Source organism: Dioscorea cayenensis, chromosome 9, assembly GCF_009730915.1.
Source record: "Dioscorea cayenensis subsp. rotundata cultivar TDr96_F1 chromosome 9, TDr96_F1_v2_PseudoChromosome.rev07_lg8_w22 25.fasta, whole genome shotgun sequence".
Classification (NCBI taxonomy): Eukaryota; Viridiplantae; Streptophyta; class Magnoliopsida; order Dioscoreales; family Dioscoreaceae; genus Dioscorea; species Dioscorea cayenensis.
Window position 1 is genome coordinate 7,149,790 of NC_052479.1, and position 24,064 is coordinate 7,173,853.

The 24,064-nt window shown below is 41.9% G+C and overlaps 1 non-coding gene across 1 annotated transcript; it reads left to right on the forward strand.

The window, feature by feature from the left end:
- Nucleotides 1-3,360: 3,360 nt before the first annotated feature.
- LOC120269846 lies at nucleotides 3,361-3,467 on the forward strand. The gene has a single exon (XR_005539478.1). It is a non-coding gene; the product is annotated as a small nucleolar RNA R71 (small nucleolar RNA).
- Nucleotides 3,468-24,064: the final 20,597 nt, after the last annotated feature.

The window sequence follows — 24,064 nt, forward strand, 5'->3', positions numbered from 1 at the left end:
GCGAAACAAGTCTGACCAAAACCGAGTGTTGAATGTCTCTCAAATCAAATATGATGCTCGGAAATCCAGGTGTAGTGGCTCGGGTGTGGTGACTCTGAGATGCTTTACTTCGTTCTTCTTCAGGCGAGGTGCCATATCTATCCTATAGAAGAAGAAAATGATCAAAGAAGCTCAAAAGCAATATACTGCAGAATTCCACACGGGCTTGTGGAAATTACCCACGCCCGTGTGGATCTGCAGGGCGTGAAAGTCTCGCACGGGTGCACAACAACTCTCAAAAATTCAACTTAGAACCGCGTCCAGATGCTTTCTAAACATACACCATGCATTGTAAAAATGAAAATTCACAATGAAAGATATTTAGTGTATGAAAAACAATAATTGGCGAACGAAAGAGGATAAAAAGGTTATCGATGAAATAAATGCAAAAATTCTAAGAATCGACACGATACGCAATGAAAAAAAATTCCTCCAAAACAATGATGATCGGTCGAGAAGATGATCAGAGGTGGTTTTCAGGAGACTGGAGATGAGAGATGAGACAATTAAAAAGATTTTTAAAGAAAAAATCACGTCTCTTGGAATTCTGTGCATCCACACGGGCGTCTGGAAATTACCCACGCCCGTGCGGCCCACAGGAGAGCATCATAGGGGCAGGTGCACTCCCCTGGGCGCTCTCCGGAAAAACTCTCACTGACTCTGAATGATCTCCCACGCCCGTGTGCCCAACCCATAGGAGCAGCCGCACCCTCTTGTGCCTTCTCTGGACATCCAAGTAAAATACCAAGTGTTCTACACGTCCGTGCGGAAATTCTCCACGGGCGTGGACATTCACATGCCCAACTCACAGGGGCAGCCGCACGCCCTGTGTTTTCTCGGGATGGAGAGAAATCCTCTGCAGAGTTTCGCACGGGAGTATGGAATTACCCAGCCCGTGCGTGGTTCACAGGATCGCCGACAGGGGCAAGTCCATGCCCCTGTGTGCTCTTGGGAAAATCCGCCCAACTCTGCAGGAATTCACACGCCCCTGTGCCTTCTCTGGATGATCTTGCAATACAAATCCACGGGTGTGCGGAAATTTTACACGCCCGTGTGTCTTCACTGGTTGTCTTAGAAAAATCTGCAGGCTCTGCAGAAGATTTCTGAACATGTTTACACACTCAGAGCCTGCTCTATTATGCAATTTTTACCAGTGAAAAACATGAAATCGAGCTCAAATGACCAAACTTCACTAATTCCACATGAAAACACACAATGACTTTAGAAACCCACAATAAAATCGCAGCACAAGCATCATAAAAATCAAGACACCAACACTTAACAAGTTATTCATGCAAACAACCTAACTAAAATAAGAAAACAGGAAACACTTGGGTTGCCTCCCAAGAAGCGCTTGTTTAACATCACTTAGCTTGACGTACCTTGTCTTACCTCACGGGGGTTCATGAATGAAAGTTGCCCTCTTACCCATGGCTTGAAAGCATGATGTGCAAAGTCTTTTAAGAGTAGAGGGTGTATTATCGGGCTTCGGACCACCTAACAATGATACGTCCAAGTTCTTCAGTTCACGTACATCTCCAACAGCTTTGGAGTGTTTCCGGTGGCGTCTCCTAGACCTCTTCATTTTCCGGAGCACTTTCTTCAAGATCCCTGGGGTAGATGGTACTTCTTCTATCGAACCAAGCATCATTACTTCTTCATAATCCTCCTCTTGGTCGAACAAACCTTCATACGTATCCAGATTGAACATTTCCTGCATGCATTCATCAATAATCTCATCAGTAATGTCTAGAAAGTATAAAGTATCATCGAAGTCAAGAGAATGCCGCATGGCTTCAGCAAGGCAGTATGTGAGCTTCTCATCTCCAACTCTCAATGTGAGCTCTCTACCGTCCATATCAATCAATGCTTTGGAAGTCCGCAAGAATGGTCTCCCAGTATCAAGGGTACATCCGCATCCTCATCGACATCTAGCACTATAAAGTCAACCAGAAAAATGTACTTGCCCACCTTGAAAAGCACGTCTTCAATGCTGCCTCTCGGATGTCTTACTGTTCGGTCCTCTAGTTGCAAAGTCATCCGAGTAGGCCTAGGCTCGCCCAAGCCTAGCTTTTGAAAGAAGGTGTATGGCACGACGTTGATACTGGCCCCTGAGTCTTCCAATGCCATTTCCTCACCAAGATTGCCAATGTTACATGGAATGATGAAGCTTCCCGGTCTTTCTTCTTGTTCGGCACGTTCTTTTGCAATACCGCCGAGCATGAAGCATCTAAAATCACTGAAGCACTCTCCTCCAACTTCCTTTTGTTGGTCAACAAGTCTTTCAAGAACATCACATACTTAGGCATTTGGGCCAATGCCTCAATAAAAGGAATATTAATGTGGAATTGCTTGAACAAACTCAGGAACTTCTTGTATTGTTCATCCCCTTGGTAATTTTTCAATCTAGAGGGATAAGGGATTCTTGGCTTGAAAGTTGGGGGTGCCACCTCTTTCTCTTTGCTTGTTCCCTCTTCTACCTCTATAACCTCGGGTGCGTGTTCTTTTGACATCTCACTCGGAAGCCTACATTCAACCTCACGACCACTTCTCAAAGTGATCTCCTTCATGTGCTCTCTAGGATTGGTCTCTGTATTGCTCGGCAAGCTTCCATGTGGCCTTTCAGAGAGAGACTTCGCAATTTGCCCCACTTGATTTTCAAGGTTATGCAAAGAGGCGGTGTGGTTGCGAAGTGTAGCCTCAACTAATTCAAACCTAGTATTAGTAGATTGCACAAATCTAGCCAAGTGCTTCTCTAGGTCAGTTATTCGGGTTTCCAAACTTGAGACTCTGTTTTCCACCTGAGGGGCTTGTTGTTGTTGTTGGATACCCGATGGCCCCATGGCCTTTTGTGGACCTTGATTACTCCTTGAGAAATTGGGATGATTCTTCCAACCCGGATTGTAGGTATTGCTATATGGGTTTCCTTGAGGTCTCATGCCATTACCTACAAAATCAACATTCTCCACAGAAGAAACATCACCAATAGAGATCGGGCAATCGGAGGGAGCATGTCCTTCACCACACCCGGTGCAATTAGTCACGGCCGCCACTCTATTTGAAGTTAGAAGATCTAACTTCTTAATCAAATTTTTCACTTGGGCCACCAACGAAGTTACCGCATCTATCTCATGGAGACCAGCCACCTTTTTCTTCTCCCTAGAATTCCATTGGTAGCTGTTTAACCCCATTTCTTCAATCAACTAACGAGCCTCATCGGGGGTCTGGCTACCTAAGGTACCTCCTGCTGCCGCATCCAAGAGTTGCCTTGTACTTGGGTTCAAACCACTGTAAAAGGTTTGAACAATCATCCACTCCGGGAATTCGTGTCACGGGCAATTCCTCAGGAGCTCCTTGAACCTTTCCCATGTCTCGAATAGAGACTCCAATTCCAACTGAACAAAGGATGAGATCTCGTTCCTAAGCTTTGCTGATTTTCCGGGAGGAAAATAACGAGCTAGAAAAGATTCCACCATCTCCTCCCACGTTGTAATTGACGCACTAGGTAACTAGTGTAGCCACTGCTTCGCACTTCCCTTTAGGGAAAATGGGAAGGCTCACAATTTGATGGCATCATCCGTCATCCCATTTATTTTTAGCATATCACACACCTCGAGAAAGCTCTCTATGGGACTGTTTGGATCCTCATCGGCCAAACCATTAAATTGTGCGGACTGGTGTAACATGTGGATGAATGCCGGCTTTAACTCAAAGTTCTGAGCTGTAATTGGGGGACGCACAATGCTCGACTGTGTCCCCAACACTGAAGGTCTGGCATAATCAGATAATGTTCGCTGTTGCTCATTCTGTTCTGCCATGTTTTCAGATCCTTCCACTTCCAAATCAGCTAAATTAGACTGTTCTTGTACAGGTTCTTTCCCTTTTTTTCTAAGTGCACGTTCAAGCTCGGGATCCACTTCAATTAATATTGAGGGATTCCCTCGAGTCATAACCTGGAGCTGCACATAAAAAGAAAGAAAAAGAAATCAGAACGATGATAGAATAAGAAGATATAGAATAGAATGTTTGATGAAATAGCTAAGAAAACAATATGCAAGGTATCTCTAAACGCCTACTCTTCGGCAACGGCGCCAAAAACTTGAGAAGGTCCCCTTGCGTATATCCCACAAGTGCACGGGTTTGTCGAAGTAATAATCCCGGGTGAGCGGGTATCGAATCCACAGGGAATAGGGAATAAAAATACTTAATTCAATTATTAGCTATGTGAAAGATCAATGATGATAAGTGTGACAATGATTCAATTCTCAACAATAAAAACAACAAGTAAGAAAGCAAAAGTAAAGAAAGGGGGTAAGGCAATCAATAAAGATGGGGTACTCGGATAATGCTCCGCCTAGGATAATTGTTTCAAGTGCAAGAACCCTCTATTATGCTTCCTAATCAATGCAATGGTGAGTCGTGGAAATCCTTAATTACATAGTCCCAAATCTAAGGTCAACTATGCCTAACTCTATACATGTCTCGGATGAGAAATCGAACAATCTCAACATTTCGCACTCGCATAGAGTTGCAATGAACTCTAGGGATTCCAAGTGATAAATCTCTTCCTAATTATAGACCTAACTCTTTGGTCCAGGTGGAAGGTCCCTAACCACAATTAAGCCCTAGATACTAAGATCACCTCAACGCTTCACTCCGTTGCACGCGTAACTAAGCCCAGTGGAAGGTCATCCCTTAGACCATTCACTCTATTATGGCCACAAAGAACTCGAGGAATGGAGGTATAATCTATCACATCGGAGGAGAAAGGGGATGCTCCTGTAGCTCTCGACTCACCCTCTCAACCCTCTCCAACCTAGCTTTGTCTAACACTCGTGCTGTGTCACTCACTCACAAGGTTACCAACGAGAACTCTCAACCCTAGTGTCACTCTAGGGGAAATGTTCATACAATCAAGCATTCAAGGTTGGAACTCACAATAAACATCAATTAATTGAAAGCATAATAAAGAGATTCAATGAAACAAATACATCCTAGGGTTCACAATACCCAAGTACCCACTAGGGTTTAGCTCTCCATGGAGCTAAGTACAATCAAAGAAATAGAATGTAAAAGCAATGAATCCATAAAGAAACCCCCTCGATAGTCATGTCGATAGTCTTGTGGAAAGTCCTCTACTCGTCGTCCAAGGATTCCCTCGTCCAGTAAAGGATACGCCTCGACAGAAGCTCCCCTACCAACCTTCTTCCTAAGGAATGACAATGTCAGAGCCGTAGAACCTCTCCAAAACCATGGCCAATACCACTCAAAACCCTAGCCAATGCCCTCTCTTAAGTTGGGGAAAAGATGGAGAAAAGAATACTAAAATCGGGACTGATTCGGCTTTAAATAGGGCTGGAATCGGGCAACTACACGGGCGTGGATGCTTCACACGCCCATGCGGAATTTCAACACGGGCGTGGATAATTTCCACAGGCCCGTGTGGATTCTCTGAACTAGTGTTCTCTCGGCCGGCTATGAACAGTGCTGCTACAGTGCTTGCTACCGTGTTGCTATGGTGCTCTGCTACAGTGTCCTGCCTGAATAGCTTCCCGAATCCATACTTTCATCGGAGTAACGCAAACGGGCACATGTTCACGTCGTGGTTCACTTGCTTCTTCAATGATAGGCAAGTTGGTAAAGCTATTATTCTATGTGCATAAGTCGGAATGCTCGAGGGTAACTGCCTTTGTGCCCCTCCAAATGGATGTGCCAACTTGAATACGAGGAGGTTGGCACACACTCTAGCATCTCACTTCAACCTATGTCTTCGCGTTTGAAAACTTAGCAAGATTTCCTCCAAAAATCGGTGCATTGTAATCCACATTGGCTTCTTTTCCTTCATAAACGGCCCTCACAACCCTACCCTGCATAAAAAGTAACATAAAAAAACACATATTAGTGTAAAAAAACCCGAGAAAAGTAATGCTCAACATAAGGAATAAATGCTTCGCATTCATATCGCACAAGCACTTATCATAGCTCTTTCCACCGGAGTGGTAGCTTTCACTAATCCTATGAGATAGCTCTTTCTCTCATAAGGGCATAACTAGTATCCGACTTATGAGAGTAGCTTCATACTCATAGGTGGTAGCTCTTTCCACCCAAAAATACAAAAATAAACAAGAAAAACTATTTTTGTTCCTTCTTTTTCATTTTTCAATTTTTCTTTTTAGCAAAAATAACATAAGAAACAAAACTAAAAACTAGTCCCTTTAATATCAAACTTGAGTTTCCAAAAAGAGTTTAAAGAGTGAGTAGTGCACAAGTGTCAATCGTGCAAAAATTCCTAAAAAGTCAAGCAAGAACTAGAGCATGAGAACATTCAATGTTAAAAATTCTACTATACTGAAGAATACAATCATTACAACTAAGGTGAACCGCTATTTGCTACGTGAGCATGTATGTTAATCAAAACTTGTGTAAAAGTCATGTGCAATGTGAACTCCCCCCCACACTTAAGATGTACATTGCCCTCAATGTACACATGCAAGCACAATAAAAGTAATACACTTTAGAACACATGTGGGAGTGAGTAATTGAAACAATACTCCCCTGACTCCTAGTGGTTTGTTTGATGGAGCTAAATACTTGGGAGTTAAATTCCAATGGGTTGTGAAGCACACACGGCTTGACCGTGCCTATGACTAATCCTCAATTTCTATACTGACAAGACCATCTGCACGCATACGCAAGGGGGTTCAGTGAAGCTCAATAAACAAAAACAACTCGACTATATAAAAAAAATATAGCAATGAAATACAACTCGAGACAAAACTAAAAGATAAACTCAGAAGGAAGATCCTTTCTGAGCACACAATTCCAAAATAAAATGCAAAAAATAAAATGCGAAAAATAAGAACAGAGAAGGGAAAGACGCCTCAAGTGTAGGTGTCAATTGCAGGTGCATCTGTTGTCACTGCTGGTGAAGATGACGCTAGTGCTGCAAAATAAATAAAGATTGGGCGAAGAAAAGAGAAAGATAAGCTTACCAATGAAATGAGAATGAGAGACTAGAAAATGGCCGGAAAACTCAAGTAACAACCCTTTAAAACGATGGTGAGAGGTCAGGAGAGTGGAAGGGTGTTCTTCGAGAGATTAGGAGTGTAAAGATGAAGAAAACCGAAAAGATTTTAAAGAAAACCCGCGGCTCTTGAGTTTTTTGTGTATCCACACGGGCGTGCGGAAATTACCCATGCCCGTGTGACTCCCTAGGAGAGACCCACAGTGGCAGACGCATGCCCCTGTGGCCTCTCTGTCCAACCGAGAAAATTCTCTAACTATTTCACACGCTCGTGCGAGAATTCCACATGGGGATGGATCCTTACTGGGCAATTCATAGGGGCAGACGTACACCCCTGTGTCTTCTCGGGATGGAGGAGAAATTCTCTGCAGAGAAACACACACCTGTGCAGAAATTCCACACGGGCGTGGGTCATCACAAGGTCGCTCGCAGGGGTGAGTCCACGACCCTGTGCCATCTCTAGATGATCTCTGAACGAAAACGCACGCCCGTGTGAAAATTCCACATGGGCATGTGTTTTCTCCGAGACTTAGAAAAACTTTGCAGTGCTTTTTCGTAAAAATTCTCGAACACAAATATACACTCGTGAGCCTCGCCTAATAATGCAATTTTAACCAGAGAAAACACGAAAAATACGCTCAAACGACCAAGATTCTTCGCCACGCACGATTAGGCACATGATAACACTACAATGTCCACAAGAAAATCACAGCGAAAACATCTAAGAATCAAGATCCCAACACTCAAGTCCTTATTCATGCAAATACTAACTAAAAACTAGAAAAATATTAAACACTTGTGTTGCCTCCCATAGAAGCGCTTGTTTTACGTCACTTAGATTGACGTACTCTTCCCTTACCTTATGGAGGCTTGAAAAGAGTGTATTCCTCCCGGCTAGACATTGCATAGCTACTTCCTTTAAACCAAGAATCTACTTGTCGGGTTAGAATATTTGTTGGAGAGACCAACCATCTTACCTTTGGCATCCAAGGAAACAATTTAGGTCGGAATTGTCCAAGCTTAGCACATGTGGGTCATTGGATGGTTTCAATCTCCTACCCACATCTTCTCCCAAACCCAAAAATCTCTTTCTTGCAATTTATGAATTAATCAATCCCAAAGAGTGGTGCTTGTTCCATTACCTTAGGATTTATTTCTTCTTGTGTATTTTCAGCTTGAAAGGAACATGACAATAGCAAATCCCCTTGAAAATTTTCTCGCAAGACAAGCACAATCTTCATTCACACTCGTCCAAAAATCTAAAAATGGTATTCAACTTCTCCCTTTTCATTTTCTCGCACCAATGCACCTCAATTTGCCCAACTTCTTCATTGTCGCTCACTACCACATCATCTCTACAAGGAACTTGAATTGCTTTGCTCAAATGCTTGTTGTTCCTTGGAGAGTGTACCAAGTATCCCTCCTAATTGATGCTCATGGTTTTTATAGGAGGCTTCATGACATCTTAGTGTGGTCTCCATATTTTGGAGGCGTACATCGGATGCTTCAAATGAAGTTAGCTAATACTCTTTTGCAATCAAGTGCATCCTCTCCGAGTATCTCACCCTTTTGACATTCCTCTTGAGGGCGCATCCCAATATTGTCCTTTTTCAATTGATGATATGTGTTGCAACAAGGAATGCTTTGTTGTTGTGAAACAAAAAAATTTATCAACTTTTTTTCACTCAGAGCTTCAACTCGAGAATACAGAGCAATAAGAGGATCAATCATCATTTAAACTCCTTACAAGAAAAAGTAAGACATGACAAAAGAAAATAAATGAGCATGATGGAAGAATAAGAAAATGTGAAATAGAATGAATAATAAATAGTTAAAATAGCAAAGTGCAAAGTGTTTCTAAACGCCTATTCCCCGGCAACGGCGCCAAAAACTTGTCACATCCAAATATGCTTGTAAACCGCAAGTGCACAGGTGTCGAAGTAATAATACCCTGGTGAGAGGGTAGTCGAATCCTCAGGGAATAATGCTTAGAATCACCAAGATTGCTATTTAACTGGAATGAAAGTATGTTGAAAGTGATATGGAAACAAACTCAATGCAAATAAAAATAAGAAAAGATAAAGGATGCGCAAGTAAAAGATAGGAAAGGCAATCGACGATAAATGGGGTACCCGGATAATGCTCCGTCTAGGACAATCATTTCAAGTGCAAGAACCCTCTATTGTGCTTCCTAATCAATGCAAGTGAGTCGTGGAAATCCTTAATTACATAGTCCCAAATCTAAGGTCAACTATGCTTTTAAAGGGCTGGAATTGGGCATCCACACAAGCGCAGTGAATTTCCACACGCCCCGTGGAATTTCCACATGCCCCTGTGAATTCTCCTCGAATTTCGATTTTCGTCGGCTATAAACAAGAAAATGCTACAAGAGTAACTAGCTAACAATACTCCGCCAAAAAAATACTCCCTCGAATCCACTTTTTCATCGAGGCAACATAAACGGCCACACGCTTATGCCGTAGATTGCCCTCGCTTTTTCAATAAAAAAGGGTTCATTAGTGAAGATCTTGCTATCAATGCACAAGTCAGATACACAAATGTGACTCGCCCTTGTGCCCTCCAAATCATTGTAATTGCTTGAATACATGGAAGTTGGCACACATTCATGTATCTTTGAGCCCAACTTGTGTCTTCACGCTTTGTTCCTTCCAAGATTTCATCAAATAGTGCATTCACGATCTACTTTTTGTCTTCTTTTTTTCTTAAAAACATAGCTTCACAACCCTACCCATGCAAAAAGAGCACAAATAGACATGTATTAGGGCTTAAACCTCGATAAAAAGTAATGCTCATTGTAAAGAAAGAACACTTCGCATTCTTAACACACAAGCACTTATCAAGTGCCCCCTATGAGTCGGGTCCTCGGAGGTCCACGCCCATGCGGAATTTCTGCATGGGCGTATGAAACATATAGAGATTTTTCTCGGATTGACTGAGAAGCTGATTGTGGTAAGGGCTCGCCTGCAGGCCAAGCACACGGGTATGGGTAATTTCCGCACGACCTCTTGGTTGTGCAAAATTCCAATAAACACTCTTTACTTGATTTTTTTGGACGATTTTGAAGATTTTATCTTCATCTAGTCGGTAAGCCTCTAATCCATCTTTTATTTGCTAGTTCTCATTCTCATTGGATTAAAACTGGTGGTTATGCACCGATTTTCCTCTAGAAGGGTAATATCATGCTTATAAGTAGTTTAAGAACATCTTGAGTCAGATACATAAACTTGGTGCGCAGCCATGCGGCATTCACGCCCCGTGGATCCACACGAGCGTGGGGAATTTCCACATGACTATGTGGATTACTGAAGTATTAGTTTATGAGCTTCTTTGATCATTTCTTCTTCAATTCTTGTAGTTATGGCACCCCGATCGAAGAAGCAAGCTGACAAGAGACTACGTTAGCCATCCCCTGAGTAGGAGGATATGGGATTCGCTATTCTCAAGCACCAGGTCCGATTTGAGAGGTTATTGAAAATTGGATTTGGATAGTCTCGATTTTTTTTATTTGGATGTACTGAGAAAGGTATAGCGAGGTGCTGAACTAGCTGTTGAGATCGAGGAGTCATGGTCGAGAAAGTCGGAGGTGACTATTATCGATTCGAGAGCCACCTATCCGCGCATTGACACTCGAGGTTCAAGCGTCCGCTCAGCCTCGATCACCATATTCTAGATTTGATAGTGTTAACACCGTATAGTTTCGAGCATTTGTAAATTATTATAGTATGAGTGATACATAGTTTTTGATCATGATGGGATTTTACTCGACACGTAGGAGTACAGCGCCCATCGACCGATTATCCTCGCAGCCTTAACTCCTCGTAACACGCATGTGATATTGTGTGGACAGGATCAGTATGAGCCAGGAGTGTCTAAGGCCACGTGCCTGACCCAGGCGAGCTATAGATATATACACGCAGTACTTAGTAGATCAGTGAATGGCCCAGGTGAGAGCACAGGTGTGTTGAGTCGGCAGGATCTACTTTACTAATCCTCGATGGTCCAAATAGTGCCAATTCATCTAGGATATATCATCGTTGATTATCTTCATCATCAAGGCTAGTATGCGAGAGTTAGTGTTTTTTTCTGAGGCCCCAACATCACCAGACTTATCATGGGGATGGGATTATTAAACGCTATCAGGGGGGCCGAGAAGGCTGTTATACCGACACCACTTGGCATATATATTATGAGATTGATGTGGATGATCTGGAGATGCAGACTAGGAGTGTGTATTATGATCATACCTCCTTTTGAGGCAGCCGAGGTCGAGGGTGACACCAGAGATGGTTCAAAGCCAGTGTTGGAGCCACAGAGAGAGCAGATACAGGCAAAGGCCCTTCCTACAGCATAGGAGCCCCCACCAGTTCAGGTATTTTCTTCACCTCGAGCCCATGATCAATTTAAGAGGCTCGAGAGTGTTGTAGGGGTGCTACATGTAGACTTGGCTGAGGTTCGCGCTACACACACAGTGAAGCACATGGAGGTTATGGCACATTTTGATATTTTATAGCATTTACTCGAGCGCGATGTGTCTTCACTCTTCATCGTGAGACCGAGTACCCCTCTGGTACCTCCAGCATCAGCATCACCAGATCCACAGGGACCATTTGATCTATTTCCACCAGCAGTAGCAGCAGAGCCGAGGACACCGATGTTTGATGTGTCTTTGCTTTACTTTGTTTTTATATTTTTCATCTTTTAGTTTCAGTATTATCTTTTGGGCTTTTATACTCAGAAAGGATCTTCCTTCTGAGTTTATCTTTTATTTTTGTCTCAAGTTGTATTTATTACTCTATCTTTTATATACTCGAGTTATTTTTTTATTGACCTTCACTGAACCCCCTTGTGTATGCGTGCAGATGATCTTGTCAATATGGGAATTGAGAACTAGTCATGGGCACATGCAATGTGGGCCGTGTGTGTGCTTCACCACCCATTGGAACTTCACTCCCAAGGATTTAACTCCATAAAACACAATACTAGGAGTCAGGGGAGCATTATTTCAATTGCCCCAATTTCACATATTTGCTTGATTGCTATACTTGCTATTGTGCTTGCTTATGTATATTGTGGGCAATGTACATCTTAAGTGTGGGGGGAAGTTCACTTTGCGCATGTCTTTTACACAAGTAGTGATTGATATACATGCTCACGTAGCCAATGGCAGTTCACCTTAGTTGCAATGTTTGTATTCTTGAGTTTAGGAGAAGTTTTAACATTGAATGTTCTCTCGGCTCTAGTTTTTTTACTTGAATTTCTAAGAATTTTTTTGCCCCAATTAATATTTGTGCACCACTCACTTATGAAACTCTTGGAAACTCAGTTTGATGTTTAAGGGACTTATTAGTTTTGTTTCTTGTTCCATTTTTGCTAAAAAAAGAATGGAAAAACAAAAAAAGAAAGAAAAAAATAGATTGTTTAGTTTCTCGCATTGGAGGTGGAAAGAGCTACCACCTATGAAATATGAAGTTACTCTCATAAGTCGATACTAGTTATGCCCTAGTGAGAGAAAGAGCTATCTCATGGGTTATGTGAAAGCTACCACCCCGGTAGAAAGAGCTACCACCTTGAAAGTGTGAAAGCCACCTTAGCGGCCACTTCGGAAAGGGCCACCTTATAGGATGTATGAAGCTACTACCCTCTGTTTGTTTTGTTATGCTTGTAGATAAATAAGTCCCTTGTACTTAGAACTTTGAGGAGTATACTTTAGGTTTACTTGAGTGAGTTTACACACACTTACACGGTGTCAGGTTTGTTGTCCTTTTTATTCAAGTTTTTAGCTAGAGCATTGATTTTTCGTATTTAGTGTTGAAAGTTCTCTTTCTTGTATAATGCTCTCCTTGCAGGATTTCGTGAACCTAAGGGCAAGCACTTTCAATTTTTCCTTATTCTATGATTCAATGATTTATTTTTTCTTGAGGACAAGCAAAAGCTTAAGTGTGGGGGAGTGATGAGTGCTTGTGTGTTAAGAATGAGAAGTATTCTTTCCTTATGATGAGCATTACTTTAATCAGGTTTAAGCGCTAATACATGTGTATTTGTGTTCTTTTGCGCATATAGGGTTGTGAAGCTAAGTATTAAGAAATGTGAAGACACAAGTGGGGCTCTAAGATATATGAATGTGTGCCAACCTCCATGTATTCAAGTCATTACAATGAGTTGGAGGGGCACGAAGGCAATCACATTTGCGTATCCCGACTTGTGCATTCATAGCACGATCTTTAACAATGAGGCCTTTAATTGAAGAAGAGTTGTGATTTACGGCATAAATGTGTGCTCATTTATGTTGCCTGGAGGAAAAGTGTGCAATTGGAAGTGTTTTGCAGGAGTAATACAGCAGGTACTGTACCAATACACTATAGTAGTTACTGTTCACAACCGGCCGAAAATCAGGTTTGCAGAAAACCTAAAATGCATATGTCCTGGAGGTTCAAAGTAAAAAACACTCCTTCTATCAAGAATCAATGTCCCCGAAATAATACAAAAGTGTGAGATCAGAGAAAATAGGGAACTTCAGAATGTATTTGACTAACTCAGGGGTTACCTCCTTGGACGAAGGTTTTCTCTTGCCTTCTTGGGGGAAGTGACCTCGCACCATTGCTTCTTTAACATACTTTCCTTAATAATGGTAGATGTGAGCAGCGAGGTGGTCTCTTCAATGTGAGGGTTGTCCACAAGTATACCGGATCGCCAAGTAATACCCTGTGACTGATACAGGGGTCGTATTCCACAGGGTTAAGGAGCTCCTATTACTCCTCCATCACCTATTATTAAACATTACAAATTAAGCATGATTTACTACTCTAACAAGTGAGATAATACAAACAACTTGCAAGAATAAAAACTACAAGTAACATAGGAGATCACAAGAGCAACAATTTGATATAGAGGCATAGGGATGAGGATCTCCTTTAGGGGGCATCATGATATATGGATGCACAGTAATAGCAAGGGAGGGGTGATTTATACCGAAAGATTTAAAGATTAGTCCAATCATAATTTCTCCGCGATTGAACCCTAATCCCATACAAATGACAATAAGGATCTCTCGGTAATCACATTCCTATGATCGCATTAAGTGTAGTGAAATCCCGTAATAAGAACACACTTACTCTAAGTCTATCCTTAAGAATCGGAGGGGCTACCGACATCCAATTTCTCAGCATGTGGATCCAAGAATACCCCTTATATCTCATTAAGAATCTAGTATATGCGAGTATGTCACATCTACATGTACAACTCAACAAAGAACTAAGGATCTCTCGATTTAATTGTTCTAGACATGAAGAATAATGAGCCAAATATAAATCAACCCAATGCATTTCAAATAAGAGTATAGCATCCAAAATACATGATGAACACCCCAAGGTCCACCTATATCCGGTGCCCTTAGGGGTCTAGTGTGCCATCATACAAACAAGTATAGCAAGATCAAGAGAAACAAGAAACAAATGCATAAGTGGCACTCCCTAGTCCAAATGATGATGAAGAAGAGAAATGACGTCCAAATGATGCTTCCTCTAGCCAAGTGAGTGTCGAATGCTCCTACTCCCTTGATGGTGAAGCTCTACCCTTGAAGTTCAAGCCCTTGATCACTTCAAAGCTTTAAGCCAAGACTCCCAAAGATGTCTTCGTTCTTCTCCTTCTCCCCCAAATTGTTAACTGCTAAAGAAGCTCTTCCAAGAAGACCTCTAACTAAGTCCTCATAAGCCCTTTCCCAAGTATCGAGGCCGTATGTCCCTCAAAAAGAGACCAAAAACTCCACAACAACATGCCATACCGGGTCAATGAGGGGGTCAATCGCAAGGTTAATGAGCGGGTCAATGGTAGCCGCATTGAGGCCATAGAAAGCAAGCAAAACCCATTCTTCTCTTGCTACAGTGTTCATCCGGGGTCAATCCCGGGAAGCATTGAGGCCGTATGGCCTGGATCAATTCTTGATTCGAAAAATCATCTAGGTACTACAGTGATTTCTACAGTAATCTTACTGCCACGCCAATGCTGCAGTACTCTAGCTACAGTAATCCACTACAATACTGCGACTTGGTTTTCTTCTCTTTTTCTGCCCAAATCGTATCTTTGTGTCTTTCATGGCATTTCCATGCCCTATAAAGCAAATTATAGTCGATTAAGCACAAAACAGGCATGATAAGTGGAAAGAAATTGATCCAAGCCATACAAAGCAAATAATAGTCGATTAGAATGTATTTGATACTTCTAGCATGTATTTTTATAGTATATGTTGAAAAAAATTTGGAGGGAGGTCTCGTGAAAAAGAAGAAGAAAGGTTACACTCATTCTCATCCAACACCTCAAGAAAAAGAAGGTACAATCTTCACCTTCCTTTACTCATGAAAAAAATGTGAAATCAATTCATTGATGTCCTTGAATTTACCGGGGAGAAACAACAACAATTCAAAGATGACCGAGGGCTAATTCAAATTATTCAAACCCCTGTGAGGTAAGTAACAAGGTACATCTGGCTCATGACATTAAACAAACGCTTCTTGGGAGGCAACCAAAGCATTCAAGGGTTTAATTTCATGTTTTCATGTTCTTTGTTTTCATGTCAATATTCTTTTTGTATTCTCTTTAGAGTTTTGAATTTGAATAAGTCCATGCTCTCATTGGTTTGTATGTCATTATCATTGTCTAAGTGGTTGTTTACTTGTTTTCATCAATGAGAAATACTTGTTTTGGCTATCATTTCATGCATTAGATCAAAATTGTGAACCATTATTTCATTTTGGAGATGTTTTGGAACACTTTGAAGCCATGCCCATGTGTTTGGAGAAGTGTTTGATGCCTTAAAATACAATTTCTACAGCATACGGCCTCAATGAGGACCTCATTGAGGCCGTCTGCCCCATACAAAGAGAAAGGCCTAGGGCAAACGGCCTCAATGAGGTCCACATTGAGGGCGTCTACCCCATCCAGTGAGAAATAAGTAGGGCATACGGCCTCAATGAGGGCCTCATTGAGGCCGTTTGCCCTAAACAGAGAGAGTGCACTACTCCATATGGCTTCAATGACCCCCTTCATTGAGGCCATATGAAGTTGAGTTTATCATGCCAACTTGCCGCCTTATCTTTCTCTTCACTATTCTTCTTCTCCAAACCGAGTTCCATCCTCCACTATCCATCAAACCATGGCCAGATATTATCAATTCATGTTCTAAATCATCTCCTAATCTCTTTGAGAAGTAGATCTAGTGGTTTTCTACAAGCTTCACTCAAGTTTTCTTATAGCGGACCTTACATGTGACCTGCAAGTTCACAGGTTTGTTGAAGTAATAAATCCCAAGTGAGTGGGGTATTGTATCCATAGAGAGTAGAGAATAAAAAATACCTAAATTGCTACTTAACCAAGTGAAGAAGAATAATGATTGTGTTGGTAAGATGTGATGTAAACAGAAATAAAAGGAACAAGAATGAGAGTCACAAGTAAGTGAGAGATAAGGCAATCGATAGAAGTGGGGTACTCGGATAATGCTCCTATACGACTTATGCTTCAAGTCTAAGACTTACCATTATACTTCCTAATTAATGCTCAATGAGTCATGGAAATCCTAAAGCAAATGGTCCCAAACCTAAGGTCAACCGTGACTAACTCTACACTATATCCCAGTGGAGAAATCGCTCAGTCTCAACATCTCACACTGCACACAGTTTCATGGAGTTCTAGGGATTCCAAGTGATAAACCCTATTCCTATGTGTAGATCTAAGCCTTTGGTCCAGGCGAAAGACCCCTAGTTACAATTAAGCCACAGATACTAAAGTCACTTCAACACTTCACTCTATTGTTCACACAACTAAGATCCAACGGAGTTCATCCCTTAGCACTTCACTCTATTGTAACCGTAAAGAACTCTAGGAAATGGAGGTAGGATAAATCACACTGGAGAGAAAAGGGGACGCTTCACTACCTCTCGACTCACCCTCTCAACCCTCTCCAATCTAGCTTTGTCTAAACCTCGTGGCGTGTTACCCATCCACAAAGATTACCAATATTGAATCTCAACCCTAGTGTCACCCTAAGGGAAAAATCATTCAACAAGCATTCAGTATTGGAACTTAATTAAACGAATCAATTAAGGAAAACGTAATGGAAGGTCAATGGAACAATAACATCCTAGGGTTTACATAATCCAAGTACCCATTATGGGGTTTAGCTCTCCATGGAGCACAATACAATCAACAATGATATCGAAAGTAAAGATAAGCAATCCATAGGAAAACCCACTCGGTATTCGTGTTGATGGTCTTGTGGAGTAGCCTCGTCTTCTCCAAAGGTCGCCTTGTCCGGCCTATAGCACATCTTGCCGGATCTGTGCCAACGAAAGCTCCCCCAATAACCTTCTTCCAAGCGAAGCGCGGTGTCAAATTTTCTGGAGAACTACTCCAAAGACGTGCCAAAAGACTCTCAAAACCCTAGCCGATGGCCTCTCAAAAGATGGGGAAAAGTTGGAGAGAAGGGGGAAAGAAGATCTCCGAAATCAGTCTGAATCGAGGCTTAAATAGGGCTGGAATCGGGCATCCACACGCCTTTATGGATTTTCCACACGGGCGTGTGGAATTTCAACATGGGTATTGATAATTTCCACACGTCCGTGTGGATTCTCTGGAAATCTGATCTTTGGCCTGCTGTGAACAGTAACTACTACAGTGTCTTGCTACAGTACCTGCTCCAGCACTCCGCTGAAACACTCCCAATTCCACACTTTTCATCGAGGCAACATAAATGGGAACACATTTATGCCATAGATCGCAACTCTTCTTCAATCAAAGGCCTCGTTGGTGAAGATCTTCCTATCAATGCACAAGTCGGGATACGCAAATGTGACTGCCTTCGTGCCCCTCCAACTCTTTGTAATGGCTTGAATACATGGAGGTTGGCACACATTCATGTATCTCAATGCCCCACTTATGTCTTCTCGTTTGTTCCTTCCAAGATTCAACCAAATAGTGCATTCACGATCTACTTTTGGCTTCTTTTCTCAAAACATAGCTTCATAACCCTACATGCACAAAAGAACACAAATACATATGTATTAGCGCTCAAATCTGATAAAAGTAATGCTCATTGTATGGAAAGAACACTTCGCATTCTTAACACACAAGCACTTATCAAACTCCCCCACACTTAAGCTTTTTCTTGTCCTCAAGCAAAGAAATAAAACATTGAAGCGTAGAAGAAGGAAAGATTGAAAGTGCTCGGCCTTAGGTTCAGCAAAGTATGCAAGGAGAGCATTCTACAAGTAAGGGAAATTTTAACACTAAATACCAAAAATCAATTCTCTAGATAAAAACTTGAATAAAAAAAGGAAAACAACCCGAAATCATGTAAGTGTGTGTAAACTCTCTCAAGTCAACCCAAAGTATACTCCTCAAAGTACTAATTATAAGGAACTTATTTAACTACAAAACATAACAAACCAAAAAGATGGCAGTAGCTTCACACATCCTCTATGGTGGCTTTCACACTTTCGAGGTGGTAGCTCTTTCTACTAGGGTGGTAGCTTTCACTCATCCCATGAGATAGCTCTTTCCCTCATTAGGGCATAACTAGTATCCGACTTATGAGAGTAGCTTCATACTTCATAGGTGGTAGCTCTTTCCACCCCAAATGAACAACTAAACCATATATTTTTTTATTTTCTCTTTTCCAATTTTTATTTTGCAAAATAGAACAAAAAACAAAACTAATTAGTCCCTTAAACATCAAACTTGAGTTTCCAAAAGAGTTTCATGAGTGGGTGGTGCAACAAGTGTCAATCGGGCAAAAATTCATAGAAATTCAAGAACAAACTATAGCATGAAAACATTCAATGTTAAAACTTCTCTTAAACTTAAGAATACACTCATTACAACTAAGATTAACCACTATTGGCAATGTGAGCATGTATGTCAATCAAAATTTATGTAAAGGACATGTTCAATGTGAACTCCTCCCCACACTTTAGATGTATATTGCCCTCAATGAACACATGCAAGAACAATAAAAGTAATACAATTTAAAGCACATGTGGGAGTGGTCAATTGAAACAATGCTCCCCTCGACTCTTAGTGTTGCGCTTTGATGGAGCGACATCCTCGGGAGTAAAGTTCCACTCGGGTTGTGAAGCATACACGGTCGAACATTGACCGTGTCCATGACTAGTTCTCAATTCCCAAACCGACAAGACCATCTCGCACGCATATAAAAAAAGGGGGTTCAAGAAAGCTCAATAAAAAAACAAAAAAATAACTCGAGTATATAAAAGATAAAGCGATGAAATATAAGTCAAACAAAAATAAAAGATAAACTCAGAAGGAGGACCCTTTCTGAGTGTACAAGTACAAAATAAAATGTAGAAATAAAGATAAATACAAAGTCAAAGTAAACCAAAGACGATCAAGCCGCCGTGTCATCCCGTGTCGACTCTAATGTCACGCCGGGCGGTGGTGGACTAGGTGGATCAATCAGCAAATGAACCGGTGATGATGGTGCTAGACGGGTTGGAGGAGTACCCGGTCGCATCACGAATGGTGATCTCGCGTCTTGCTCTAGCAACTGCTATAGAATGTCGAAACGTGCCATGAACTTTGTATAATGTGTACCATGTATCGCGACGCACTCAGCTGATCTCGGGTCCGCACTCATCCTTATCGTACTCTCGAGTCACTCGAATCGATCATAGGCTCGATATGGTGAGAATATATGCACTGGGGCGGATCCTGTGCTATAGAAGGCACCTCTGTATCCATCTGCATGGGCTGAGGCTCAGGGATTGGCTGAGGACCCTCTGTCATGTCATCACCGTCCTCATCTATCTCTAAATCGGGTACAATCAGTACATGCACTCCCACCCCATACCTGTGCAACATCCCCATCTGTCTGATCATCTCTTCATCTAGGGGGGTAGGTATGATCGTCTTCCCAATCCCTCTAATAGCGTCTCATACACCCATACTGATGATGAGCCTAGTGACATACGGGTCGGAGAAAAGGACGCTAATCCTGGCATACTGACCCTGATGTCTCATGTATTCTGCTAATATGTCACCAAGATTAATCGGCTGGCCCCTCGACCATGGAATATAAATATAAAAAGCACTGCTCTACTTAGAACACTCGCATTTATCGCCTCGTCCCTGTTCACTGATCGGGCTTAGGACGGCATGCATATATCTGTAGTTTGGTCGAGATAGACAAGTGGCCTTCAACACTCCTGACTCATACTGAGTATGGCCACATAATCGCCGATATACACGAGGAGGAGTCAAGCTACCTGGGTAATCTGTAAAAAATTGCTCGTACTCCTCTGTGGTAGTAAAGTCTTCATCATATAACCCCAACCGAATTGAGAACTGTGTGACGCTCATACTATAATGATGTCCAAATACTCGAACTCAGATAGCGCCATCGCTATCAAAAACTGGAGTATGATTTGTCAAACTCGAATGATGGCAATAACTCTGGGTTTGGCATAGGGATGGCAGGATCACAAATAGTGAGCATTTTGTGCCAACTGCTCACTGCTAGCATTTCCTTAATCTCGTCTGCCATAACGTTAGCAAAATGTATCTCTCGCACAACACTCAGATCTAGAAACTGTGTCTGACCAAATTTTAGCTTGGAAAGACGCTCAAACCAAGCCTGGTGCTCGGGAATAGCAAACTCTATATGTTCAGGTTTGGGAGGGCGCTCTTGGTGACGTTTGCTGGCTACTATCTTTGTTCTCATGCTAGAAGCCATATGTGCACAAGTTTTGAAAGGAATTGATTAAGTTTACTCAAGAAAATCAACACTAGAGGAATCCACATGGTAGTGTGAAAATTCCACATGCCCATGTGGATCCACGGGGAGTGAAAACCGGACGGTAGTCATGCAAAAAAAACTCACAAATCCATCATAAATTCAGTTCAACCTCATTTGGGAGCATGCATCCATCATTTAAAAGGCAAAACAAACACATTTACCAGTTTTAATCGCACATAATTGAGTATGGTAAAGAAAAGAGAAAACAAGGGTTACCGTCAAGATAAAATTGAGGAACGTTGAAACCGGGCCGAGAAACCCAATTAAAAACTTCTAAACGATGGTGGAAAGTTGAAAAGGGTGTGAGAGAGCTTTCTCTGAGTGTTGGGAGTGTGGTGGTGAGAAAGGATTGAAAGATTTATGAAGGAAATCGCGGCCTTCTTAAGTTCTATACATCCACATAGGCATGTGGAAATTAGCAACACCCGTGTGGCTCTACAAGGGAAACCCACGAGGGCGTGTACATGCCCCCGACGCCTCGAGAAAAACACCTTATCCTTATGTATGCAACCACACAGGCTTGCAGAAATTCCATACCCCCGTGCGGAATTTTCACACAAGCGTGGAAGTTCACAGGGCCCGTTCATATGGCCAGACGCACGCCCCTGTGTATTCTCAGGATCCACAGGGGCACGTGGAAATCATCCTAGCCCGTGCGTTTGTCACTCTGTCATCCACAGGGGCAAGTCCATGCCCCTGTGTCTTCTCGGGAAAAATGCTAAGTCTCTGCAAGATAACACACGCCGTGCGGAAATTCCACACGGGCATCCGTTTTCTCTGGACACTTAGAAAACTATGTAGGCTCTGCAGAAAATTTTTGAACATAAATAAACACTCAGAGGTTGCCTAACAATACAATTTTAACCAGAGAAAACACGAAAACATGCTCAAAAGACCAAGATTCTTCACCACACACGATTAGGCACATGATAAGACCATAATGTCCATGAGAAAATCACAACAAAAGCATCTAAGAATCAAGACACCAACACTTAAAGCCTTATTCATGCAAACACTAAATTAAAAACTAAGAAAATAAGAAAGACTTGGGTTACCTCCCAAGAAGCGCTTTGTTTAACGTCACTTAGCTTGACGTATCTTTGTCTTACCTCACTGGGGCCTCGGAGAAAGAATATTTCCTTGTCGTCTTTACTAACCTCCCCACCAAAATAGGGCTTTAGCCGATGTACATTCACCTTGAATGTACCTCTCTCCGGATGAGAGATTTCAATAGCACGATGGGGCGACACCACAGTTATGGTGTAGGGTCCAAACCATCGTGACTTTGGGCCTCCCGGGAATAGCCCGAGGTGAGAATTAAACAATAACACTTGATCGGCCACATTAAATTCCTTCAAAGTTTTCATATGCTTGGCATGCCACTTCAAAATTATTTCCTTGTAAATTCTTGCGTTCTCATACACATTCATTCTCCATTCATCGAACTCATTAAGATGGAGTATTCTTTGTTCACCTGCTTTTCTTAAGTCAAAGTTCATAGCCTTGATCGTCTAATAAGCTTCATGCTCGAGCTCCAAGGGCAAGTGACGATTTTCCATATACCAAATTATAAGGAGTGGTCCCTATCAGTGTTTTATATGCCGTTCTATGAGCCCAAAGTGTGTCATCCAAGCACTCTGACCAATCCCGCTTCCCTTGTTCAATGGGCATTATCAGGATTCTCGTAAGCTCTCTATTTGTGACTTCCACTTGACCACTTATTTGTGGATGGTAGGGAGTAACAAGGCAATGATGCACCCTATAGCGCTTCAAGACTTTCTCAAATTGAGCATTACAAAAATGGGTCCCTTGATCACTAATGATAATCCGTGGGGTCCCTAATCGAGTGAACAACGTCTTCAAAAATTTTACCATGGTTCTGGTGTCATTAGTGGGTAAAACTTGAGCTTCCACCCATTTAGAGACATAATCAACTGCACCCAGAATGTATTTATTACCATTAGACTTCGGAAATGGGCCCATGAAGTTAATACCCCAAACATCGAACATCTCACAAAATTGCATCAGATTTTGAGGCATTTCATCTCTTCGCGACAGATTTCCGACACTCTGACAATTATCGCAATGAAAAACAAACTGATGGGCATCCTTGAACAGAGTCGGCCAATAAAAACCAGCAACCAAAACTTTCTCAGCAATTCTACTTGAAGCATAGTGCCCCCCAACTGGCCTAGAGTGGTAATGTGCAAGAATATTCCAACCGTGTTCCCTCGACACACATCTTTGAACTACATGGTCAACACAAATACGAAACAAGTATTGATCATCCCAAAAAGTAATTCTTCAAATCACTGAAAAACTTCTTCTTCTGTTGAAAGATGAGGCCCTGCTTCAGTATTTTCCCTGACAAATAGTTTGCAAAATCTGTGAACCACGGCGTGTCTTCTGACTTAAAGCCCTGCATGACATACAAGTGCTCTTCGGGAAAGAAGTCATTAATTTCCTTACTTGCCGATTCTTGTCCTTCACAGCCCTCTATCCTTGATAAGTAATCCGCAACTACATTTTCGGTTCCTCTCTTATCTTTATTTCCATATCAATCTCTTGTAACAATAGGATCCAACGAATCAATCTCGGTTTTGCATCAGCCTTGTTCATGAGGTAACGGAGTGCCGAGTGGTCAGTAAATACCGTAACGTTAGATAAGATGAGGTATGGCCTAAACTTATCAAAAAGCACACACCATCGCTAACAACTCTTTTTTTGGTGGTTATATAATTCTCTTGAGCACTCATAAGAGTCTTGCTAGAATAGTAGATCAAACGAACGCTTATCTTTCCTCCGACCCAAAACCCGCCTCCCTACGGCGTAATCACTCATGCGCCGCACATGAGCTCGAGAGGTTCGCTCCAACTGCGTATGGTTAGAAATGGTGTTGGCACTAATTTCTCCTTCAACAAATAGAATGCGGTCAGACAGTTATTCCCAAAATTGGGAGGGGCGTCCTTTTCAAGAAGTTTGGTCAACGGTTGAGTGATCTTCGAAAAATCCTTGATGAACCTTCTGTAAAAGCTAGCATGTCCTAAGAAACTACGAATTCCTTTTGCATTTGTGGGTAGAGGAAGCCTTTTTATGACTTCAATCTTCTCCTTATCTACTTCCTTGCCTACTTGGGAAATTTTATGTCTGAGAACAATGTCTTCTTGAACCATAAAGTA